We start from the raw sequence: 24,760 nt of genomic DNA on the forward strand, positions 1-24,760 counted from the left end.
GTGATCAATGACATTTTAGGCAAGAGAGAGAATCAAGTGATATCGAGATAGGGTGGCAAAGTAGGTTTGATATAAGAGCTTAGTCACAATCTTATTGAATGGTGGAGCAGGCTTGAGGGAGCTTGTGACCGACTCTGGCTTCCATTTCTTTACACACTCCTATCCTTCCTGAAGTGCAGCAGCCAATCTGAATGCAGCACCCAATCCAGATGGAGCTCAAAAACACTACAAAAACTGAAGAAAAACTTTAGCCTCCGTGTATACAACATTAGCCTTTTTGATTACTTTTGTATTAAAGCAGTAGCTTTCAATAATTTGTGTATCTGAGTATCCAAACACTTCGCTGCTACACAATTTCTAGATTCGCACCATTTTAAAAAAAAATTACCTTATATGTATTTCCTTCCTGCAGTTTGCCACCTGCTCCAACCTTGCATTGGTTAGTATCCTAATCAGCCTCACCACAGCTTTCTTCCTTATTCTCACAGGTACAAAGTACAGCATACATGTTGAACAGGATCAATTCTGGGGTCCCTTATTCTCTGCCTCCATTAAGTTCTCAATTTCCTACCATCAATCACACACTGCTCTCTCTGTACCTCTCCAAACACTGACTGTTTTCTGTGGAGTAAACCACCCTGACGTTTCTCCAACTCCTTTTTGTGTGGGAATGTAATTAACTTGTGTTCGAGCTCAATGCTTCTGAGCCTATGTGACTCAGAATCAGAAATTTCCCATATATTCATCACAGACTGTCCACAATTCTGCCATCCAGACCCAGTGCTTGTACTGCAATTATCACAAAATATATATTTATTTTGTTGCAGTTATTAATTTCTCTTCAAATACTTTTATTTCTCAATTTAGTGTAGTCAGTTACATATATTTAAAACAGTTTAGTTTCAGCCTTGCATCTTCCTTATTCAGTTAAAAAATTGCCCCTTAACCTACAATATAGTTAAATATTAAAGCATAAATAAATAATTAAACACTTAGCTTTTGTATCTTGGACTGTGCTGCTCCTTCCTCTGCATTGGCTATGGAGTCAAATTCTTCATTCTGTTTCAGTGCTGCCACAGTTTTGATATGCTGCACACTCTTTAAATACTCTTACCAGGAATGAACTGTGATGTTCCAATCTGTCACTCATTTATTGAGCTTCACAGTTATTGTACCATGGTTAAATGGCTCTAATGGGTTTAATCACTGTTGGTAGAAACAACTCCTTCACACTTCTTCCAAGATGGTGCATGGTCAGGTGATAAGACCTTGATAGCTGAAATACCAATTGCGGCACAAAACAAAATACTTTTGTGAAATCATAATATGATTTTATGCAAACCTAAATTCAGAATTGAGTCAACAATGGATGCTAATAAATAAATACTACTAGTGATGAAGTTGTTTTTAATTTGCACACTTCAAACCAAGCATGGTTATCATGTAAAGTATTAAAAAGAAATAGCATCCTTTTACAAAACAATGAGACAAGTCTTAAGATCATATAACTTTGGAAAGCATTCATCTCAGTATCAAGAAGATCTCAGCTTTGCTATTGCATGGTTTGCTCAAAGACAACGTTGTCCAATAGAAATTGCTAACTAACTATAAAAATAGCAACAACACTCTTAACAGCATGCAACAGGTTTATAAGAACATAGTTTATATACAATACAAAAGCAAACGTGCTTCGTGTGCATATCCACAAATATCTAACAATTAGTTCAAAACCTTGCCCTTGGTCTTTCTCATTCAACAAAGTTTTGAATTCTGACATTAATATATTAGACAAAACACATTTCAGAGAAGCTTCTAAATCTTGTCCAGCAGTTGGAGGTGGTACTTTTGACATCAGAATGATTATCAAGTAGGTTGCCTTGCACAATGAGTTGTGTCAGAGATGCCCTTGCTCACCATCCAGAATACAGTTGGATGGGGCTCCCTTGTTGGAACCACTTGTTATTGGTTGGACTTAGCAACCAGGTTGAAATGACTCTCCATGCAATGGTGATGTTTCCACCGTGCTGAATTCTGCTATTTTCCCCCAGGTCATAAAGCATTTTAACTGATAACCGATAAACTGTAACCAAGCATGATCAAATGGCTACTTCTCATTTTAGCAAATTATGTAAATATATTAAAAGTGCATTGCTTACAAAATGAGTACTGAGGTGATATTCCTGATGATGGTATGTGTTACTTTTAAAAAAAAAATCATGGGACGTGGGCCTCGCTGGCTAGGCCAGCATTTGTTGCCAAGCCCTAACTGCCCTCGAACTGAGTGGTATTTTAAAAGTCAAGCATGTTGCTGTAGACCTGGAGTCACATGTATACCAGACCAGGTAAGGCCAGATTTCCTCCCCTGAAGGACATTTGTGAACCAGTTTTTTTTTTTACAATTGGCAAAGGTTTCCTGGTCATCATTAAACTTGTAATTCCAGATTTTTAAAAAATTGAATTCAAATTTCACCATCTGCCATGGTGGAATTCAATTCTGGGTCCCTAGATTACTAGTTCAGTGACAATATTACTATGCCACCCTGAACTCAATTTTCCTTATTCATCAAGATGTTCTTGGGCACATGACATGGGTCAATTTATTGAAAAGAAAGTGGGGATCTGATATTATGAAATTGAACAGATCAAGCTAGATTTCCTAGAAACATATTGGACTGTTCAGTGTTTGTATCTATAGGTTCTGCAAGCTACCTCGGACTGGAACGCCTGTAGGTACTGAATGTCTTTTGATATTGACAAGATAGACAATTACTGCATAATGGTATGGACTGAAGAGTAAAAACTGGATTGATGCTGAGCTATGCTCAGAAAGTAAACACTGAAGATGCAGAAACATTGTATATAAAATGTCTAAACTTGCATCCATAACTTCTAGTTTGCAGAAACCTTCAATGGATCTTCAATGTCAGTAAAACAGAGTAAAGGCTTTCTTCACTGCAGCAACAGAAAAAAAGAACCAATGCTCAGCTCAAGGACACTTTTAAAGACGAAGCAAGGAATTATGTGGCCGCCAAGCTCATCAACATGGCTACTTAATTATACTGACGGAATAAGTCAAATTCCAGCTTTATTATGCGAATCCGGGATTTGTATCCATGTTGTTATTCTATCTGTTTATAATTAAAACCACTGATATATAGTGAGGGAACTAGATTCCATTTTTTAATCGCAAGAGATTCTGGGATTTTTAACATTCCTGGGACTGAATTCTGTGATTCTATTTTTCTGTGAAAACTGTAAATCAGTTGCTCATCAGCATCTTAAAGAGACTACAACCATGGTGATTCTCTCTTGTTGACTATCTCGGCACACATACAGCATACTGAATGATTCATTCAAATGCTGTGCTTTTTGCATTACTGAAGTTTACGTTCATATCCAGTGTGTGTTCTCGACTCTAATTCAGAAAAGCGTAGTCTAACAAAGGAGAGACTGTACCTTTATTTGTATAAAATTTTATTGGAATTTAATGAGCTGGGATTAAACAATTCAGTAATAAGTATACACCAAACAATATTTTAATATTTATTTAGTGCTGATTTGACTAGATTTGTATTTATAATCATTCTCCTTTTCAGTACACAACACTACAAGATCACAATCAAATCCGCAAGATATATTTATTTTCAGATAATCTTCATAAAATATCCCATGCATTTCTAAGAAAATTGATATGTTTCAAAATAAAATGCATCCATGTTCAGTAATACTGCAATATACAAGACCTTGATGCAAGATTTTTATCAATGTTTGAAACATTGAGACACCAATCTATTTTAAATAAAACTTAGCTGCAAGTCAAAATTGTTAAAACATGACTTTTGTTCAAATTTACTTTTTTTAAACTAACTCTTTCATCTCTAGTCTAGTTCTCAAAGACACACAGTGGACCTTAGGTCAGGTCAGAACAAAGGTAATGTCACATAGCTGTTATTCCCACAGCCAGTACAGCATTAGCCTTCAGTACTGTGCATATACAAATTATGAAGAGTAGAGATTTTGTCGTACATACTTTTGAAATACTTACAACAATTATATTTGTGTATTAATTATATTTTGTATTGTGGCATGCCCCTCCTGTGTCACAAATTCACATTGTTAAATGTTATGCAAAAATTTTCTAACAGGAAATACAATGTTCAAATGTCAATACTTACCTGCAAGATTCTATGCTATGCCACTAGATGGCATTTTATCTCCCCCTTCCCCCCACCCCTAAATCCAAACCCCCAACAACACAAATTATTCAAGACACTTTGAGATTGAAGTAACTGAAATGTATAATTCTGAAATATGATTTAAACAAAATTTAAGAAAGACATTTACATATTTTACAATCACGTTCAAATTTGTCACTTGAATTGTCTTTGATTGTCTTCATTAAAGTTTTTATTTAAAGGCTTAATCTCGCTCCTGGCTTAAACTTGATGTGCTGCCCCGAACCAGGCCTCTGTTACTGAAGGCAGATTCTGCAGTCTGATTATGTGCAGTGCATCCAACTTCCCATGATGCACCAACAGCATTTACTCAGCTGAACCACTGGAACATTCTTCAGCATCTAGAAACTCCTGCTCAGTTGTTTTTCAAAATTATTTAAAGGAAAGCAAAATGGCAAATTTTGACATTCGTTTTTAAATGTAGAGGGTGTGTGCATCTGTGTGCGGAACAGAAAAGAGAAACGACATTGATTACTCTTCAGTTAAAGATTATATTTTGCAAAATTTTAAGTTCAGAAAGCAGATCAGAAACAGAGAAAGTGGTGTTTTATTTCAAATTGCCAGACAGGCATAAAATAGCAGTTGGAGATTGGTTACCTATTGCAGAAGCCACTTTATTTTCATAAAGTTAAAACTGGGATATTTCAATAATGGGCGGTTGATTGATTTTATCCAAATTTTATACCTAGCAGCAAGCTGAAAATGTACTCAAGTGTCTTTCCTCATCCTTATTTGAGTTTATTTAAACAGTTAAAATTTAAAACAAATAGGATGCCTTCTGTTACCAGCTGCTTATCACCTGTGTTTTGTTGCTGGTTAGAAACTTTAAACATATTAAAATTGTCAGGCAGAGATTGTGGAAGGGGAGATTTTTATTTTAATTTGAGTTGCTTTTTCAAAGAAAACTTACATTGAAAAAGAAAGAAAATCTTTATTAATCACCAGATTAGCTTTGATGCTGATTTGAATGTTTACATTTTCTTATAGCTGTGCTAAATATTGAAGTAGTACGAGGAGGGAGGGGAGAGATTGAAATACTAAAGATCATAATACCACAATTAATATTTGCAGCAACTTAAATTATTTAAAACATGACATCTAGCCAATGCTATCAAGACCCCTACCTTTCCCTCTTCCATTTTAGCTGACAGATACAAGGAATGACAAATTAAACCTCACATTCTATCGTTACATATGCCAAAGCTCAGGAATACCTTCTGCAGTTCTAAACTCAGGTTCTCCTCAACTATAATGCCGTGCCAACCTGCCCACCTCCACAACTACTAAACATCAGAAGTGTGCTGAACATCAATACCTCATCCAAGCTCTAATACCAAAGTATTTCCTCAAAGCCAACACATTCCCAATGTTCTCCAAATACAGTTAGTAAAATGCTCAAACACTCCCCTCATGACGCAGCATCTGTTCAGCAGGAGAGTTTAGAGCATTGATTCACATATACATTGAAGTGTTAATCTTTTCCCCTTTCCTGCACAGAGGTTGCCTGGCTTGCTGAATGTTTTTGCATTTTGTGTATCACTTAGAGGACTACCACCATCTATTTTAGCTAAACACAACTCTTTCTCCAGTTATTTTCAAATGTCTTGCGATCTACCTGCAAATGGCGATTGTTGTGTACCATCTTTCCATGTATACTGGGCTTTAAAAATAGTGACATTTTCAATTCATAACAGAATATTACAATGAATACCTGTTTATGATTTTCACAGAATTATAGCCAGAATTCAATCCTCAAAGCACCAGTAGAAAAAAATCTACAATAGAAATTTGACCTATTCAGTTGCCAACGTTCTGCCCTATCGCTCAGAATCAACCTTACTATTATAAAACTGAGTTTTCTATGGATCCATGATGACATGACAACACGGCGATCATTTACGTTCCAAGGCACTTTCTGGGTTGGTGTACCAAAGTTAGTAGACATTACTGGCTATTAGTATCTGATTCATAACCTATCCAAAGTAGTTACCATTTGCTTTCCCTGCTCAGTAAATATCTCTAACTGAATCATAGCTGTTTCATACTTGTCAAGAGATTATAAATCCTGCAGCCGTTCAGTGAAGGGCTAAAGGGTAATAATTACTATGTGAAATTGAGACTAAATTCTCATATACTGCTGATCATGTAGTTACAGAAACAGGCAGTGAGCAAAGCATAATATGAGCTATGGATTTTCCAAAAGGAGAATTCCCAACTTTGGAAACTGATGGGAATAGTTGTTTGAAGCAGCATTGAGTGCAAGAAGCGTGGTCAGAGATGGAAATGGGAAGGGGGGAAAATTTGACAGAGACGAAGACGTAGGAGGTCTGAGGCAGATTAAGTACAAAATAAAGAAGGAAGTTGATGCTCGAGTCATATTCATGAGAAAATTAGGCCCTCAATAAAGGTGACTCATTTTGGAAAATTCTTACTAATCTCTAGTAAAGTTTTTCACACGTTTTAAGCAAAATTACCTTCGCAGTTGTGTGTCATAATAAAAATCAACTGTAATTTAAAAAAACTTACTGCATTCTTAAAATTACAAAACCAATGTGCAGAGTGGGTCAGACAAGCCTGAACCATCTCCTTGCTTGCTCCACAAACTAAGTTCAAATTGAATTCAACTTATGGTCCCCACATTGGAGACAAACAAGATCCAAGCTGGCAAGATAAGGCATTGCACCCCATCTGGAACATGATCTGATGCTTGATCTTTGCCAAAAGACTGCGAATTATATGAAGGAGGAGGAAAGAGAGGGAATAAAAATAAATATACAGCAAGGGACAGAAAGAACAACACAAGCAGTGAAGTGATTGGAGATAGGATTAACAAATTCAGCTTCATGTGATTATGTTAGCAACCTACCTAGATACCAGTAGGAGGAATCACTGAGAAGAGGCACTGAATATAAGAGAATGGGTAGGGAGATACACATCGAAAGACAGATGAGAATAAACCATTCTTTCCCACTGGGATAGCTTTTGAATTTGGCATCTTTATTTTAGCTATTGCAATTGACGAACACAAATTCAATGCCATATTTTCTGTCTCAATATCAAGGAGAAAATTTCAAAACTAATCCTTTACTAAATACAAGAGAAAGCTTGAAATGTGTTTTTAAATTAATGGAGGATAGCTGGTTACAAAATGAAACCTAGCATCGAGAGATTTTAGAATTCACATTAACCCACCATTCAATTTGTATACTACAATCTAAATAATAGGGAGTATCCATTTGAATCATATTTGATTATATTGAGTTTTGGGAAGTAATTCAGAATCGCAGGCTCAGACAATCTGTTGGAAGTTTTTAGATAAGACTTTTCGAATTTGTTCAACATTAAAAAGCTAATTCAGTCTCGTTAAATGGTGCAAGGTCTAGATAGTTGTCACCTGCACGACTTGAGTATTTTAATTCAAGAGGAACAGAAACATTTTACAGCAGATCAGAAATGTTAAACACTCAGTTTGAATCTTCAATACCTCACTGCAAAAATCTCAAGGTGTACATCAATATTAATACAATATAGTAATATATACTAGGGCTGATCAATGACAATAGTTGCAGCATCCGAAAAAACAACTTGTTATCTATGCCTTAAATACAAAAGATGTTCATTGTAACTAAAATATACAGCATTAGACCTCATCTGTTTCCTTTAAAGAAATTGTATCAAACTTTTTTTCCATGCTTAATCTTCTTAAAGTCCTAAAAGATTCTGATTTTGCATACATGTAATAAACCATAGCTCTGCCACTTCAGCAGATCCTTAATCTATTTTATAGTCTTCCATTTTTCTTGCAATATAGTATTGTTTAAAAAATATTAAAGTTAAATCAGAGGTTAAGTTGTAACATCACTAAAGCAGCACAGAAATCCTGATCACATGATGAAACATAATTCAATAAAATTAAAGATTAAAATATACATGACACTATGAAACTACAGTCCATGGGTTATAAATTTACTCTAATCTTCACTCTAATGATAAAACTGTAGTTGAATTAGAAGTTGTGGCTATACTCACTAAACAGCTTTAAATACTTGGATCATAGAGAAGCATTCTAAAATGGTCATGCAACCAAGATTACGGCATATATGGCATCATTCAGCCCATCATGTCTGTATCAGCTCATTGCTAGAGAAATTTGAATCCCATGGCCCTCTACTCATAGCTTTATAAACTCCTCTGCCTCAAATATTTACTGATTTTTTTTCATTTTTAAATAAAAAAGTCTCTGTTTCACTCACTGCTATGCCGAAGTATTATATTCTCCACCAACCATCTGCCCCATTCAGCAGTTACTTTAAATTGATAATCCCTCATCACTGACTCCCTAAACAGAAAAAAGTCCTAACATTTCATTTCTTTTTTTAAAAAAAAGCTTGATTAAAACTCCTGTTAGCTTTCTCTGCTGCAGTGTTAATTGGCCCAATCTGTCAATTCTTTCCCACTGTTTCCAATCTCTGACAATGCCCTGGTGAACCTATGCCAATTATTATTTCTAAAATGAGCCACCCAAAATTGCAGCATTCTAGTTGTCATTTATATAAATTCATTTTTACTCAATGGTATTACTTCACAGCTTTACTGACCTGCATTTTCAGGCACTTGGATATTTGAACTTGTGTCTTCATGTAAACTTTCAGGTATTTTTTTCACAAAGCCTGCACCTCAATCCTTTGCTTTTTGCCCCAGACCTCACATTTACTCCTATACAACAGAATTTCTCTCATGCTTGCCCACTTTGTTAATCAGTTTTATCTCCTTGGTCTTTTACTGATCTCTTGACAAACTTCTGAACTTGTGTCTCAGCAGCCTTCAAGATTGAGCTCCATAATACCAAGTCCAAAGTATCTACTAAACATTTTCTGAACAAAACTGAACCCGGCACTGTTACCATTTCCAACTCTTTTCTGGTTTGTATAAAGCTCATCAGATTTTTCGTTCACGCGGAGGACAGACTGGAGCTGGATTTGACTATTTCCGCAATGCTGTATTGTCGACACTTTTTTTTCCCGAACTGTGTAGAATTCTGCGCCCTTTTATCCCACCCCTTGGGTTTAATAGGGGATTCAGCTGCTGCATTTCCTTTTAAACCCAACGTCTGGGTTTCTTTTTCAATCATGAGAGATACCGTGCCAAACATTTCAAAAACAAATCTATCCAGCAACTTATTCCCTCCTTTCTTAAAAACAAATCAGTGCAAACGTTTAATCTTTGTGATGTTAATCTAACTTTACCCGATACCCCTACTTCTTTTTCCTCGATTTGATTCATCCTCTTTATTGTCCCCGTGTGAACATTTTGCGCTCTCTGCAGCTCGGACTTTGCCGCCGACTGTCTGCCTTTTTAAAAAAATTGCTCCGATTCCCTCCCATTTCACCGAATAGTCCGCGACATCCCTTTTGCCTTCTTCCTGGAGTGCCAAACAATCTCTAAACTATTTTGTGGTCAACGAAATATAATTATTCGAATTTTACTGAAGTTTTAAAGATGAAAGCTTTTTTCTAAAACAGAAGATCCTCAGCTTTATAAAAACCACGCTTCACTTCACTGCTTTTATTCATCATCCGGCCTGGGCCGGACAAAAGCCAAGCAACACGAGTGTACACACTTCAATAATTGAAAACTGTAAATTTCAAAGCAACCGCTTTAAAATACACGATTGTAATTCTTTTATCTAATCTCAATATGAGAAAAACTCACAAATCCGAACCAGAAACGTAACAGTGTAAGCATAATGTCGGGCTGAAGTCGTGACGTTGCCCATCACACTCAAACCCAGGAGTGACTATTAAACTAGAATTGCCAGGTTTTGTCAGAAGGCTGTTACTTCAGTCAAGGCAATTTCCTTCAACATAATTTAACCTCCAGATTGCTTGGAGAGCTTCACGTCCAGTATTTATCTTTCCATACATACGTCCAGTATGTTTCTTATAGAAAAAAAACATCGGTTGGACATTTTTTTAAATTTAAAAACAAACTGGTTAAAGGTTAAATAATGAGCGTTCGTTAACTTATCCAAAGCAATCGCTCAGGACAGATCACTGCTCTTTCTAAGTTTAGTCAAAGGATGCCTTCTTTGAAATCTGCTGTTCTGCAATCTTAACTCACCTCGGGCGCCCTTGAATGTGTTTTGCTCCCCTGAAACTGACGACTGACTAACCGGTAACTCTGATCAATACCTTCTTCGAAGAGGTTTGAGTGCGGAATGAACAGGCGACATCACCGATTAATAGTTGTTAGTGATTAAACAGACCGGATATACCGCCATAGCTGTCCATGGGATTGTAGTTAGTCAGTCCAGTAGTTTATGCTGTTCATGCATTTATCATTGTAATGAATGCAATCACAAACGTCCCATTTCTGGGACCAGTTTTCGGCTGGTCCTTGAATTTAAACATTGCAGCTCCCTGCAATGCGCAGAACATTTTACACATACACACATATATATAGAAACGTACATATCGTCACCTTCTCAAGGGCAAACTAGGGATGGGCCATAGCCAGCGACCTCCACAATGAATTTTAAACAGATTTGTGTATTGTGATATAGCTTTTCATTTAGATTCGTGGCATTAAGTTGAACATGACCTGATTCTGATCAGGTGGTGATATTCAAGAACGTTTCCTTGTAACAAAATCCTGCAGTGTTTTTGAACAAACTGGCGCTCCGGCTTATTCCCACTTGTTCGAAAATGACAGGTCAAATATTGAACTCATTTGTTCCGTCGAACGGTTTCTGTTTTTAGCCGTTCCAGTTATAAATACGGAGTTAATCGAGATTGATTAATCTCGGTGTTTAGATTTAGCGTGGAGATTTCTTTCAACACAATTGTACTCGTCAAAGAGCCGGGTTTTCTCATTTAAGATCCGACTATGCGAACTGGGTGCGTGACAGATAGTCCAATCGTCCCAGTGCCTTCTCACAAAATATATTCGTCAATCAATTTGAATTTTAAATATAAAATCGGGCAAAAACTAACAGGAGTGACGATCTAACCCCACGTTAAAATAGGCCATAATTACAATAACGTTACAATCTACAACATATTTTAAACAAACGGATCCATTCTCATGGATTTTGTCTACATGGCGGTTTCGGTAACCCGAAACATCCACGAGCAAAAACGAGAAATTGAAATTGCCGAAAGATTTTGTCCATCATACTAAGTCATTTTGTCACTTTAAGACAAGTGCTGTCTCTTCAGCTACAGACACCAATCTTGTTTTTTTTAATGAATTAGAAGAATTAGGGGCTAAATTCGATAGTTATCGAAACTGGGCGCGGTGATCAACTCCCGCCTCTAGTTCGCAATGAGTCTGTTTAATATAAATACAGTAGTTAACCAGGATTAACGGACTGATTAAAGGGCCAATGTGGTGAGTGGCCAGCACCAGCTAAAGCTGGCTTGCAGATCTAATAGGAAAGATTTTCTGTGGCTGGAAGCAGGTGATGGGAATGTTCTGTGATCTGGGAAAGGCAGAAGACTGGCACAACATAAGAGAATAGGATGCAAGGCTTCAAAGTGTACTCGAGACTTTGGGTAGAAGAAAGTTGGAGAAATGTTCTGTATCTGAAGGGATTTGGGTATGTTCTATATCTATAAGGATCAGCGGGCATACGATCTGAAGGCAGTGTGAACTAATAGCCCTGGAGGTTAATGCCAGGACTCAGATTCCGGAAACCTGGATGCAGTGCAGTAACGACCTTTTAACGGTGAATGTATCTTCAAATGCAACATGTTATCAACTGCACCCCTAGCCTCAGACATTTCTCAATGCACTTGCCTACAATCTCCAACCGGGACTCCGATCTATCATTTGCATACTACATATTCAGCGTTGTTGCAAAGTGCCCTCAAAATCTCCATCTCAGTTTACACACACTGCCAGCTATTCAAACAGTCACATCAGCCAAACCAATTACACAACACTAACACACTTGTCCCCTCTCTCGCAGGACACGACACACAAGAGATACAAGCCCGTCTAGATATTCTGATCTTGGAGAGGAGATTGTTCAAGCCATCACTGGGATGCCTGCTGCCAATGACATGGCAACTGCCGGTGCTGAAACTCTCAAAAGAGGATGAACATAGGATAGTACAGCACAGTACAAGCCTCACACCTAATCCTCTTCCTCACCTCAGATATTCTCCTGATTTACAAGCTGCAGCTGGAGCAAACATTTTACTTTACTGCACCTAGCGCCTGGGTGTCTGAAAGAAGGAAATATACAAGCGCAACTTGGCCAGACGGTATATGAACAAAAGCGTGATGATCAAGACACAGCATTATTACTTGATTTAACACAGCCATAAAAAAGATGTTTCGGGTAGTTGCCTTTTTTGGGGGCTGCCTTTCTTACTTTTTCCGAGTTTAACTTGGTTTATTTGATTGGCATCAAAAAGAAATATCATATCCTACAGACACGAATCTTGCTCCTTAATGAATTAAAGAAATTAGGGGCTAAATTCGATAGTTGCCGAAACTGGGCGCCGTGATCACAATTTCCGCCTATAGTTCGCAAGGCAGGCTGTTTAATACAAATAGTGTCTAACCAGCATTAACTGACTGAGCAGAGGGCCAATATGATGAGCAACTCAGTTATTGACTCTGTATGCAATTTAAAGGGTAGAGAGGAGGATCTAAACCTGGCAGCTAGGCCAAGGATAGTGCAGCTAACACTTCCCCAAACCCGACGTCACATGAGTTCTGGTGCAGAGGACTCAAACGAATACTTCAAGAGAAGAGGTTACAGAGTTGGCTGGATTATGGATAATTAAATCCTTGGTATATTGGGGAGCCTGTCCAGAGAGACTAGTTAATCCCAAAGTAGCAAAGAGACCAGCGGGTCCAGGACACCCAGGACTCCCGGGAACTGTTTAACAGGTATGAAATTTTAGAGGCCTGTGAAGTCAGCAATATGAGGGATGCTGTGGAGATGCCAGTGTTGGACTGGGGTAAACACAATAAGAAGTCTCACAACACCAGGTTAAAGTCCAACGGGTTTATTTGGTAGCAAAAGCCGCTAGCTTTCAGAGCACTTGCTGTCCCTTCCTCAGGTGAAATCTTCCACTCACCTGAAGGGGCAGTGCTCCAAATAAAACTTTAACCTGGTGTTGTGAGACTTCTTACAATACGAGGGAGCCAGGGGTAGATGACCTGAGGGAAAATTACTGTACCATGGTACCTGAGGCTACTCTGGGAAAAGAGAGGGAGGCTGGTATGTAGATTAGAAAGATGGTAGTAGTGGGTGACTCAATAGTTCCAGGGATGGACAATCTAGTTGCAGCTGAGATTGAGAGTCCTGCACGGTCTTTTAATTCCTGGATGCAAGGGTTCAGGATAAAGGATTAAATAGACAAACTTCTGGAAAGGGAGGTTGAACAGTCAGGGACTGTGGTTCACGTGAGAACTAACAACATAGGGAGGGATAGCTTGGAGGTCTTGCAGGACCAGTTTAAGAGTTAGGGAGTAGGTTGAAATGCAGGACCTCCAGGGTAGTAATTTAAGAAACACTATCTGTGACATGAGCTTCACCACTTATGCAAAGACAGCTCAGGGAGATAAATGCATAGCTTGTGGAGATGATGTAGAAGGGAGAGGTTTAGATTTTTGGGACATTGGGATTGTTTTTAGGAAAGCAGAAAGCTGATCAGAAGAGATGGCTTCACCTGAGCCGAAATGGAACGAATCTCTAGGTTGAGTAAATAGTGTAGTGAGGGCAGATTTGAATGTGTTAGGCAGGGAGTAGATTGGCTCATGGGCCTAGCTGTAGAGGTATCAGTGAGGGCAAAAGATGGAAGAAGGGGGAACAGGGAAAAGGAAATGAGGGAAGGCTTGAGTGTTGATAGTGAATAAAAATGATGGTCTCCCAAAAAGCAAGAGAGAGATGAGGGCAGGGTTAAATATATAAAGAGAGTTTAGTGAACAAAACTGGGGAAATGTGAGCAGAAATTGCTCAGGGACATGATATAGTAATATTGGCAGAAACGCGACTCAAGACAGAACAGACCAGATAATTAACATCCCAGATTATTAGAGTGGGTAAAAGAAATGTGTAGCAGTCTTGGCCAATGCCCCTGAACAAGATGCAGTTCCTGAAGTAGAATCTATATGGTTGGAGGTGAGAAACAGGAAGAGAGTGGTGACCTTGTTTGGTATTTATCATAGACCTCCAAATAGTGAGGAGAAAATAGAAGCAAACATTTGTAAACAGATTAGGGAAACCTGCTGTACAAGTAGAGTGGCGCTACTTAGTAGGTTGGGGATTTCAATTACGCTAAGGTAGACTGGGGAAAAAGGTAGAGTATGGGGCATAGAAGGGGAGAAATACCTGCAATGTGTGCAAGATAACTTTCTGGAAAAGTACATTTCCCGTCCTAGTTGAGAGGAAGCTGTGCTGAATCTAGTCCTAGGAAATGAGCCAGGCCAGGTGGAGAACATTAGAGTGGGGAAGCAGTTGGGAAATAGCAATCATAATATAATAGGATTCAATATTAAGTTGGAAAAGGATAAAAATCAGCCATGCATTCAGATCCCAGACTGAAAAAAGGCAAATTTGGGGGGTTAAAAGCTGAACTGGAGCAGATTGATTGGAAACACATTTTGGTGGATTAAAAAAAAGGAGACTTTCAAAGGAGAGGTGAAATAGGGTGCAAACCAGGTATTACACCCATGAGAAATAAATACAAGGTATCCAAAGCTAGAATACCCTGCATGATGAAGGATATTGATGAGAAAATGGTGCATGCTAGAATAATAATAGCAATAGAAGTCAGGAAAAATCTCAAATGCAGGAGGGGGGATAAGGTTGGAATAAGGAAGGCTAAAAGGAAGCGTGAGGAAAGCATGGCAGGCTATGCTAAAACAAATATATTCTTCAAACATATTAATGATAATAGATTAGTAAAAGATAGAGGGGCCCTAAGGGACAAGCAGGGTAAACAACTCACTGAAGCAGAGCATGTCAGAGGTACTGAATTTGCTTTGTCAGGGGTAGGGAGCAAATTATGTTGCCATTGATGGAAATTTTCCAGGTGTCTCTGAACACAGGATTAGTCCCCAGGGACTAGAAGATTTCAAAGGTGATGCTGTGTTTAAGAAAGGAGCAAAGGATAACCCAGGAAACTACAGAACTGTCAGCATGACATCAACAGTGGGAAATTGATGCAGTCCATAATACGGGATAAGATAAATAGGTACTTAGAGAAAAATACTAGACAGTGTGGGTCATGAAGGGGAGAAGGGACTTAGGCTTTGTCAAAGGCAGGTCAAGTCTGACAAATTTGAGTTCTTTGACGAGGTGACACAGGCAGTGGATGAGGGTAGTGCCATGGATGTTGTATATTTGGACTTTGAGAAAGCATTTGATATTGTGCCACATGGCAGGTTGGTTAGCAAATTAGAAATGTTTGGCAGCATTGATTAGAAGTTGGCTAAGATAAGAAACAGAAGGTAGGTATTGATGGGCATTTCTTAGATGGAGGTGAATTGAAAGGGGTGTTCAATGTTGGGAACCTTGCTTCTTCTGATTTATATAAACAATTTAGAGATGTGTGTTAACGACAAAATCTCTAAATTTGCAGATGATGCTAAGCTAGGGATAATAGTGAATTGTGAGGATGAGGCTGAGTGACTTCAGAGGGACACTGGCAAGTTGGCTAAATGGACAGACATCTGCCCGATGAATTTCAAGACAGCGAAATGTGATCTGATGCGTTTTGATAGAAGAAACACAGGGAGACAATACAGGCTGAATGGTACAATTTTGATGTGAGTACAGGAGCAGAGGGACCTCGGGGGTTCAAGTGCACAATTCCCTTAAAGTGGCAGGTAAGTTGAAACAGTTAAGAAGGTTTATAGATTCCTTGGGTTTATAAATAGAGACAGAGTATGAAAGCAAGGAAGTGATGCTACACCTCTGCAAATCATTGTTCAGACAATATATGGAGTAGTGTGTTCAGTTCTGGGCACCTTGTTTAAGGAATGATGTTAAAGCCCCAGAGAGAGTGCAATGGAGATTTACTAGAATGATACCAGGAATGAGGAATTTTAGATGCAAGATTCTCCTTGGAGCAGAGGGGCTCAAGTGGTGACCTTATTGATGTCAAAAATTATGAACAATTCTGACCGGGTAAAGAAGGATATTCTGTTTCTATAGTTGGTACGTCAGTGATCAGGAGTCACAATTTTAAAGATAGCCAGCAGAGAGCTGGAGTGAGATGAGGAGAAACTCCTTCACCCGGAGAGTTGTTGGAATTCGAAGTGCGCTGCCTGGGAGTGTGGGAGATTCCATAGAAGGTTTCAAAAGAAAGCTGGATACATATTTGAAAATAATGAATTGAGGACTACGGCAATAGGGCTGGAGAACAGATCTAGCTGGGTGGCTCTTTCGGGAGCCAGTACAGACATGATAGATTGAGTGGCCTCCTTCTGTGCTGTAAATTCTATGAATATAGTACAAGGTTTTGTGCAAAGCTAACCATTTCAAGCATATAAAGTGGCCGCCAACTCCATTAACACATTTGCAGATCCCAACCATGATGTGACATCTGATGGCCAATATTGCAGCTTCCACCAGCAGTCGGGATGCTGCAGTAAAACATTTGTGTTATTCTTCAAGCATAGACTGCTTTCATATTGGCATGCAAGATGTCACAGCAGCCCGGCACTCTGCCCTGCAACAGATTTCCAGAATTGCTGACATGCTGCATGGGGCAAGTGGCAATGGCTCCATGGAGCACAAAGCTGTTGTCCTCTCTCAGGAAAACAGCATTCATGTTCCCATTGCTGCCACTCCACCATGCCCTAGCTGTTACCTATCAGGTAGCCTGCTAAGACTGTTAATGCCCCTGCAACATGGTGCAGTCTACAGCTGGGCCTCATTGGCTCAAGGCTGTTCTCCCAGGCTATCTGCATCCTCCTCTATTGAAAAGCCAGCAACCTTCCACTAGACATTCTGCAGGACTGGGGAAGCAGTGTGAAGGAGTACCAAAACAGGCAAAGGAGCACAGAGGACAGTCACTAAAGGAATGCACAGTGTGACTGACCTTTACATTTGGTTTGGAATGTTTGTTTTGTAAAGGCATTTTTTTTTCCATTTTGGTCAGGCTGACATTGTGATGATCAGTGACAGAGGGAAGGCTAAATGTGAGACAGCTGGTAGCGGTGAAATGGGGTTGAAGGTACTAATATCAAACTTGGATGAGATCTTCACAGATAGCCTAGTCAGAAAGGACCTGCTACAGTTGCCTTCTCTTTTTCTGTAGTCACCATATAATTGGTGACAAGGGCTGATCCATCACAATGGCAAGAATCTGCAACATGCAGCAGACAAGGCACCTCCAGAGTGGTCAGTGGTGAGTTCCTTTCACTCATTAAGGAGATAACATCACTGCTCCCAGCACACTGACCTGCATAATTCTCTGCATATGGCCAAACAGCAGTGAGGTGCTGATAGAGGAGAATTCTTTCTATTGTGGTATTGTTAACATGCAGCATCCAGAAAACTGTATGTGCAGTGAATGATACCCTACACCATGGGGAAGCTTGCAATTCTACTAAAGCCATATGCTCACTTTGCAGTAGTCTCCAGAAAAAATGCAATGCAGTAAGCTCTCAATGAGCAAAGAGTGTGCGTGACCTCCTTTATGTAACATTTGATGACAAACTCCAAAATATTACAAATATCTTCAACCAACCCGGAGGGAATTGGACATGTTAAAATTCATTGCCATGGTCACCAACATAGCCATTGGCAGTGCAATCCTTGCCCTTCTGAGGTTGCAGTTGTGATTTCAGTGATGGTAGATTTCAATAAGGATATCTTTACTTAAGTTGCATTTATTGTTTCTCACTGAGGGCAACATTGAAGAATTACTCCCTGTACATCCTGGCTGGGATATGGTGTTCTGCAAAAGGCCTGCCTTTTATTCTCCTCCCTTTTTCATCAGCTTGTTCAGTTGTGTGTCAATTACTTAGGCATTCCCTTGAAAAACACCATGTCTAGTCACGCACTAACGCCAGGAGGTGGGGATGGAGAAGGAGAATCAACCATCAACTCCCACTAGCATCACTTTACGTAATGCTAGTGGGAGTCTTTTCTGCTGTTGAACATGTGTTCAGCTATGTTAAGAAGGGGTATTAATTGGAGCGTTGAATACCAAAAAAGCCATGCGAGCATCAACTCAACGTGCATCTGATTGGGGTCACGACCTGCATGTTCTGCTTCCTTCTAGCAGAAGTTCTATGCACCTGCGCTAATTCCTTCACTAACGTGGAGTCCAGTGCCCCCACCGCTGGACACCATGTTAGTGAGGGAATTCAAAAGTTCATATGCAGCCATGGATGTCATTTTGGACATCAAACCTGCAGTACTCAACCACAGTAATGTACTTTTATAGCACTTATAACATTATAAAACATCTCAAGGCACATCACAGGAGCATTATAAGGATAAGACATCAAACCACAGAGATCAAACAATGGGGATTAACAATCCGAATTTCACAAAGCTTGAATTTACAATCATATTCTCAGGAGGTCCAAAAGCACTTTACAGTTAACAGGTCACTTCTTAAAAGTGTAGTCTCTATTGGCAAATCTCATGTAGTAAAATAAGAAAATTTGGCCTTAACTGAGGAAGAGCCAGGGCATTAAAAAAAAACTCCTCCTGATGAAGAGCATTGGGATTTTTTACTTCCATTTGAACAAACATGTGGACCCTCAGTTTAATATCTTACCTGAAAGGAAATACTCTGACAATGCATCAGCCCCTCACTACTGTTCTGTTAAATCTAGATTATATGCTTAGGTCTGGAGTAGAGCTTGGACTCACCTTCTGACACAAAGGGGGAAAGTTACCAACTGAAACTTATTGTTTAATATATAATTTGCAGTAAGTAATTGTGTGGCAGATACAATGTCATATTTATTTGCCAAGAAAATTTGAAGCAGCGTTTGCTCAAAGAACAATTAATTGGCTGATGAAAAGGTACCTGAGATTTAGGACAATTGCTTGAAAGACTTTCCTGAAGATTGGATGTGAGAACATAAAACAACAGAGCACAGAAAGAGGCTGTTCTGGACATTATGTCTATGTCGGATCAATGAAAGAGCTATTCAATTAAATCCATTCCTCTGCTGCTTTCTGATAGCCTAATAAATATTTCCATTTGAAGTATATATCCAAACACATTTTGAAAGTAGAGTTCCCACCAGATTTTCAGGCAATGCTTTTCCAATCATGACAACTTGTGCTGAAGATTTAGTGCCTACCATGAAATACAGCTGCTGCTCTAGCTCTACATCTCCAAACAATGGTACCACCATTTAATAAGATACATATGCCTGCCCAAACAGTAGTCAGGATAATAGCAATACACTTTTTTTTGTGGCTCATGATCCTGATGTATGATAAACCAAGCAGAAGTTCAAACCCACAGCTTACTATCTCATGACCACCTATTGACTATTTTGTTTTGTGGGTGGAGGATGAAGTGAAGAAAAGCTTAGGGTATTTTTGGGGGTTGAGATAGCTCTAGGATGTCATAGAGAAAGGTAGAATTAAGACAGGTTACTGTGGCAGATTCAGTGAACTGATACCTAAGCCAGACAGGTGTGCCATACTTCAGGGTTCCAATGAAATTACCCAGTAAATTCAGCAGAATAAAACCTGGAGGGCTAGCTCTGCCATTGTTGCCCGGTTTCTTTCCCACCTCAGCCTAATAACTGTGGGAAATGTACTGTTTTTTGTTCATCATGGGAGGAGTTATAGAAGCTAGAGAATGAAATTTTACAATATAGGCTTTGGTTTTCAATCCAGGGGTAACTCTTTACACAATCAATCCCCCAAATCATTTTTTAAAAATGGAGTCCAAACTTTTGCTTTGCACCTGCTACAGTTATTCTGCAACTGCTGGGAGGATAACATGAATAACCTATTACTGATAATAACTTGTTTGTTGCTCCTTGTTTTTGGCACTTGCTGTGAGGTGGGTAATGTCACTGGTTTATTCCAGGAGTTAAATAATTTGAAAACTTGAGCAATCAAGTGGCAGTAAATGCTGGCCTTGCCACCTTGATGCTCACATTCCATTAACAAGTAATAAAAAAACTAATTTCAGTGAAATGGGCTCACCCTAAACTCCAACTATCTAATATTTTCATTTCATTTCAAGAAAATGCCAACTTTTTCTTCTTAATTCCTCAAATTCAAAAATAATAAATGAGCAAAATATCACATTGCAGGAAAAGACCTTACTTTATTACACCACCCTTATTTTACACCTCATCACTGTCTCCCACTACCCCATTTGGTCTAATTTTCTGCAACGTAACTGAACAGTGGACAGATTGCAGGGAATAACATCCCAGAGCTCAAATCGAGTATATAGTATTTACCAGGTTATTTTACATTAACAGGTGAACAGAAGAAAGTTATGGTAGAAATGTTTTTGTTTGAGAAATCACTTTACTACTTAAGATCTATTCACTTAATGAGTAGATTGTCAAAAAAACTGTAAATGCGGAACAATGAAAATAATCAATTAGCATAATCAAATTTTAAAACCGACTTCAGAACAGAACTGAATGTTTATGCACTATTATATTCAATATAAAATCGGTTAAGTGTATGCTAATGTTGCTTGCTTATTAACATTTCTCAAAATAGAAAATTTTCTGTCTCCATGGGCTGCATCCAACCTCACCTATAATTTGCCAATTTAAAAGGTTTACACATGTAAGAAGTTTAATTTTCCTTATGCTGACAGATTTTAGCTTCTTTTTGACACATCATGATAGTAGAGATATAACATAATGGAACAGAGAGACTCATTCTGCCCAGAGCCTTCCCTACCATTTAATTAGATCATGTCTAATCTGTAACTGAATCCGTTTACCCACTGTTGTTTCATATCTCTTGATATTCTTATTTAACAAAAATCTATTGATTTCAGTCTTAAATTTCAAAATAACCCAGCCCTGCAGCCTTTTGGGAGAGCAAGTCACAGATTTCCACTATTCTTTATGTGAAGAAGGCTTCAGGATTTTGTACCTCAATGTTCGAGCTCTAATTTTAAGATTAATGTTTTTTTGTGCTGGATTCTCTAACCAGAGGAAATAGTTTTTGTATTTTTCGTATTGAATCCCTTAATCATACGAAATACCTCATTTCAACCACCTTCAGCCTTCTAGGGAATAGAATCCATGTTTATACAACTCGTCCACATAATTTAACCAATTAAGCCATGTTATCATCTGGTGAACCTGAACTGCACTCCTTCCAAGGCCAATACACCTTTCCTCAGGTTCGATATTCCAAACTGAATGCTGTAACTCTTAAAATTGGGTCTCACCAAAATATTACATTAGTTTTTTCATTGTTTTGTACCCCTGCACTAGTTTTTTTTTGCTGATTTAGATGATCACCCAAATCCCTTTGCTTCCCCCACAGCTCATAGTTTGTCGCACTTAATTTTCTAATTTGCCTGTTCCAGAACCGAAGTCGATGGCCCAAAAATCCTCCATGTTACATACCATCTGCCACAACATTGCTTGCTCAATCTGTTTATTTCTATTGTATCTTCTTGGCCCCATCACATATCTTACTGTCTTCCCTAAATTAGCATCTTCTAAAGATTTGGATATACAACAACATTTCCTCATCTAAGTCATTGATATAAAAGGTAAAAGCTGCTTTCCCATTTGAGATCCCTGGGTATCACCTGTGAACTCCTGACAATTGGAGAATTGATCTTTTATCCCTATCCTATCTCCAACCTCCCAACCAATTATCAATGTCACATTGTTACTTCCAATTCCAAATGAACTAACTTCTGGTAATTTTTCTCTCCAGCAAAAACTTATCAAATGTCTTCTGAAAATCAATATAGGCAATATCCAGACACTTACATATCTATCATGACAGCAATCTCTTCCCAAAATAAAAAGATTAGATGAACCAGACATGACCTAACCTTCCCAAATCCATCCTGACTTTGATCACTTCATACTTGTCACAGTGCTCAGTCATGCCATGATAAAGTATTTTTCCCACAATTTATGTGCCAAGTACAGACTTAGTCGAATAGTCCATAATTTTCTATCTTTTTTCTTGCCCTCAATTAATAGGGATGCCTTTACAATTTTTCAATTCAAAGATAGGTTTGGAAAATACATCAAGCTTTGGAAAATCTGCACTTTCCTCAATTACTTCTTCTAATATCCTGGCCTGGAAGTCAACAAGTCTTTGTGAATGGTAGCTAAATTCTCTTCCTTTTCTGGTTTCTTTCACCAATAAATCTACTAAGTTTGTCGCCTTAGAATTTTTGGTTCAATTGCACCACTGGTATTTTGTCCTGAAGAAGCCCAATTGCCTACTCTTAATTTGTATGTATTTAGTAAAAAAAACCTTGCATTTACAGAGTACTTTTTAAATGACCAGTTAAAGTCTCAGAGAATTTTACAGCCAATGAAGTTTTTTTTTGGAAAAGTGACTGTTAATTTGTACTCAACAAAGTCCCAGAAACAACAATGTGATGATAATCAGATAATCAGTTTGTAGGTTGATTTGAAGGATAAGTATTGGCTAGGATATCAAGGTTAACTCTCCTCTTCTTCAAAATAATACTATGGAATTTTATTTACATCCAACTGAGCAGGTAGCTGAGGCCTCAGTTTAACATCTCTTTAAAAGGCAACACCTCCAACAGTGCAATGCTCACTCAGTACCACACCGGAACTGACCTTTATGCACAAGTCTTGGAGTGAAACCTGAACTGAGACTCGTGACTCAGAGGCAAGTGTGCTACCAACTGAGCCACAACTGCCATTATATGGTATTTTCCATTATGTATTCAACACACAATCTGATCAATTGAAAATGCTATCAAATTAACTGTAAACACACTAGAGCTCTCTCTTCTTTTCATATGGCATTAATAAGCGTTCTCCAGAATAAGTCCTCACAGCAATCTTATGTTCAGAACTTAAGAACTCACTTCAAATAACACCTTAAAAGAATTACCTTATCACGAGGATTTTCGCATCCTAAACAGAGGCTGCGTATTTGAGGCTGTAGTAAGAAAACCTAACGTTTTATTGCTGATTGAAGCAATTCATACTTCATTAAAATTAATGCAAAATGAGTACTAATAGACACTAAGTTAAGAAATGGAAAGTTAGGGCTCCATGTGCCATTCTTTGAAATAGTAAGGAAGGGAGGGCTATCTCACCTGAAGGTGAGCTAATGTTTTAAAACTATTTTCAAATTAAAAGGTTACAGTCAAGGATTTTCCAAAATTTCTTTCAAGTTCTAAAATGTTGCTCTTTATATTTTTTCCAGTCATCAAATTGAGTGATGTTCAAAGGAGAAACAGAACACTTCATTTTGGAGATCCAGCATCAATGTCAAAACACTCTTGATTAAGATACAGAATGGACAGATGTCACCATTAGTGCTGTTGCCTTACCCCATCCTTGTTTGACCATTTTTTTCTTACTCTTTCATATCCAGAACAGCTATTTTATAACAGGATTAAAATTCGAATGGGTGCTTTTTTTTTAAATTACAAAAAGCAACATTTTAGAACTTGGAAGAAATTTTGGAAAATTTTATTAAATTTTTGGTTGGCACAGACACCATGGGCTGAATGGAGTATTTTTAAAGTATAACATTTTACGATTCTACTTTTCTATGGGAAGCTGCATAGAAAACAGTTGCAATTTACTTCACAAAGGACCCTTACAGCCAACCTAAGGTAACTTACAAATTACTGAGATCAGAATCCACATTCTGAGGCTAGCAATTACATATTTGACACCCAATGTCTCAAGCTAGAAAATGTTTATTATCCAAAGCTTTTATATCCCCAGTTTGTGCACAATCTGATCTCAATTAGAGCACTTTTTGGGATACTACAATTGACCCAAGTGGGATAATTAACTAAGGTTCCTATGTTTCATTACTATTTATTTATTCTGATTGGAACTACATGTTTTGGAATGTTATGCAAGAACAAAATTGGCTCAATTTGATGTCCACTGCAATTGAATACTTATGCAAATATTTGAGCTTTGCATAAAAAGCTTGAACACAAATAACGATCAGGGTAGGGATGAGTGACAAGAACAAGATTACAACATTCATGGAAGCATACCCTAAAGAGTCAACATCCTCTCAGTACAGGCAAAGACCTCCAAAGCTTTGACAACACCAGAGGCTTGCAAAATGTTGTCTTTTTGAATGTTCTCCAAAGATCTAAGACTATGCATCTTATCTACTGTTCCACCAATGCCAACTACAGTAGTGGAATTCCATGAATATGGCAACAGTAAATCAGCTACTAAAAGCAGCCTAGTATTGACTTCAGTCTCTAAATCCAGGGGCTGTCTTTGAATCTTTTCTTGACTAGTCTGCATTAAGACATCTTGGCTAAATTGCTTGGACCACTTCATTACAGCAAGGGTTAATTGTTGACTGGTAGGAGGAAGGAAAAAAAACTACTTAG

At 38.3% G+C, this 24,760-nt stretch overlaps 1 protein-coding gene across 1 annotated transcript in view; it reads right to left on the reverse strand.

Moving 5' to 3' along the window:
- Positions 1-4,259: 4,259 nt before the first annotated feature.
- puraa (purine-rich element binding protein Aa) overlaps positions 4,260-24,760 on the reverse strand; it is a 51,465-nt gene continuing 30,964 nt past the window's right edge. Inside the window, exon 3 of the transcript XR_013888461.1 lies at positions 4,260-4,672. The gene's annotated coding sequence lies outside the window, so the exon portion shown is untranslated. The remainder of the gene's footprint in view (positions 4,673-24,760) is intronic.

Source organism: Carcharhinus amblyrhynchos, chromosome 13, assembly GCF_965287045.1.
Source record: "Carcharhinus amblyrhynchos chromosome 13, sCarAmb.v2.hapA, whole genome shotgun sequence".
NCBI lineage: Eukaryota > Metazoa > Chordata > Chondrichthyes > Carcharhiniformes > Carcharhinidae > Carcharhinus > Carcharhinus amblyrhynchos.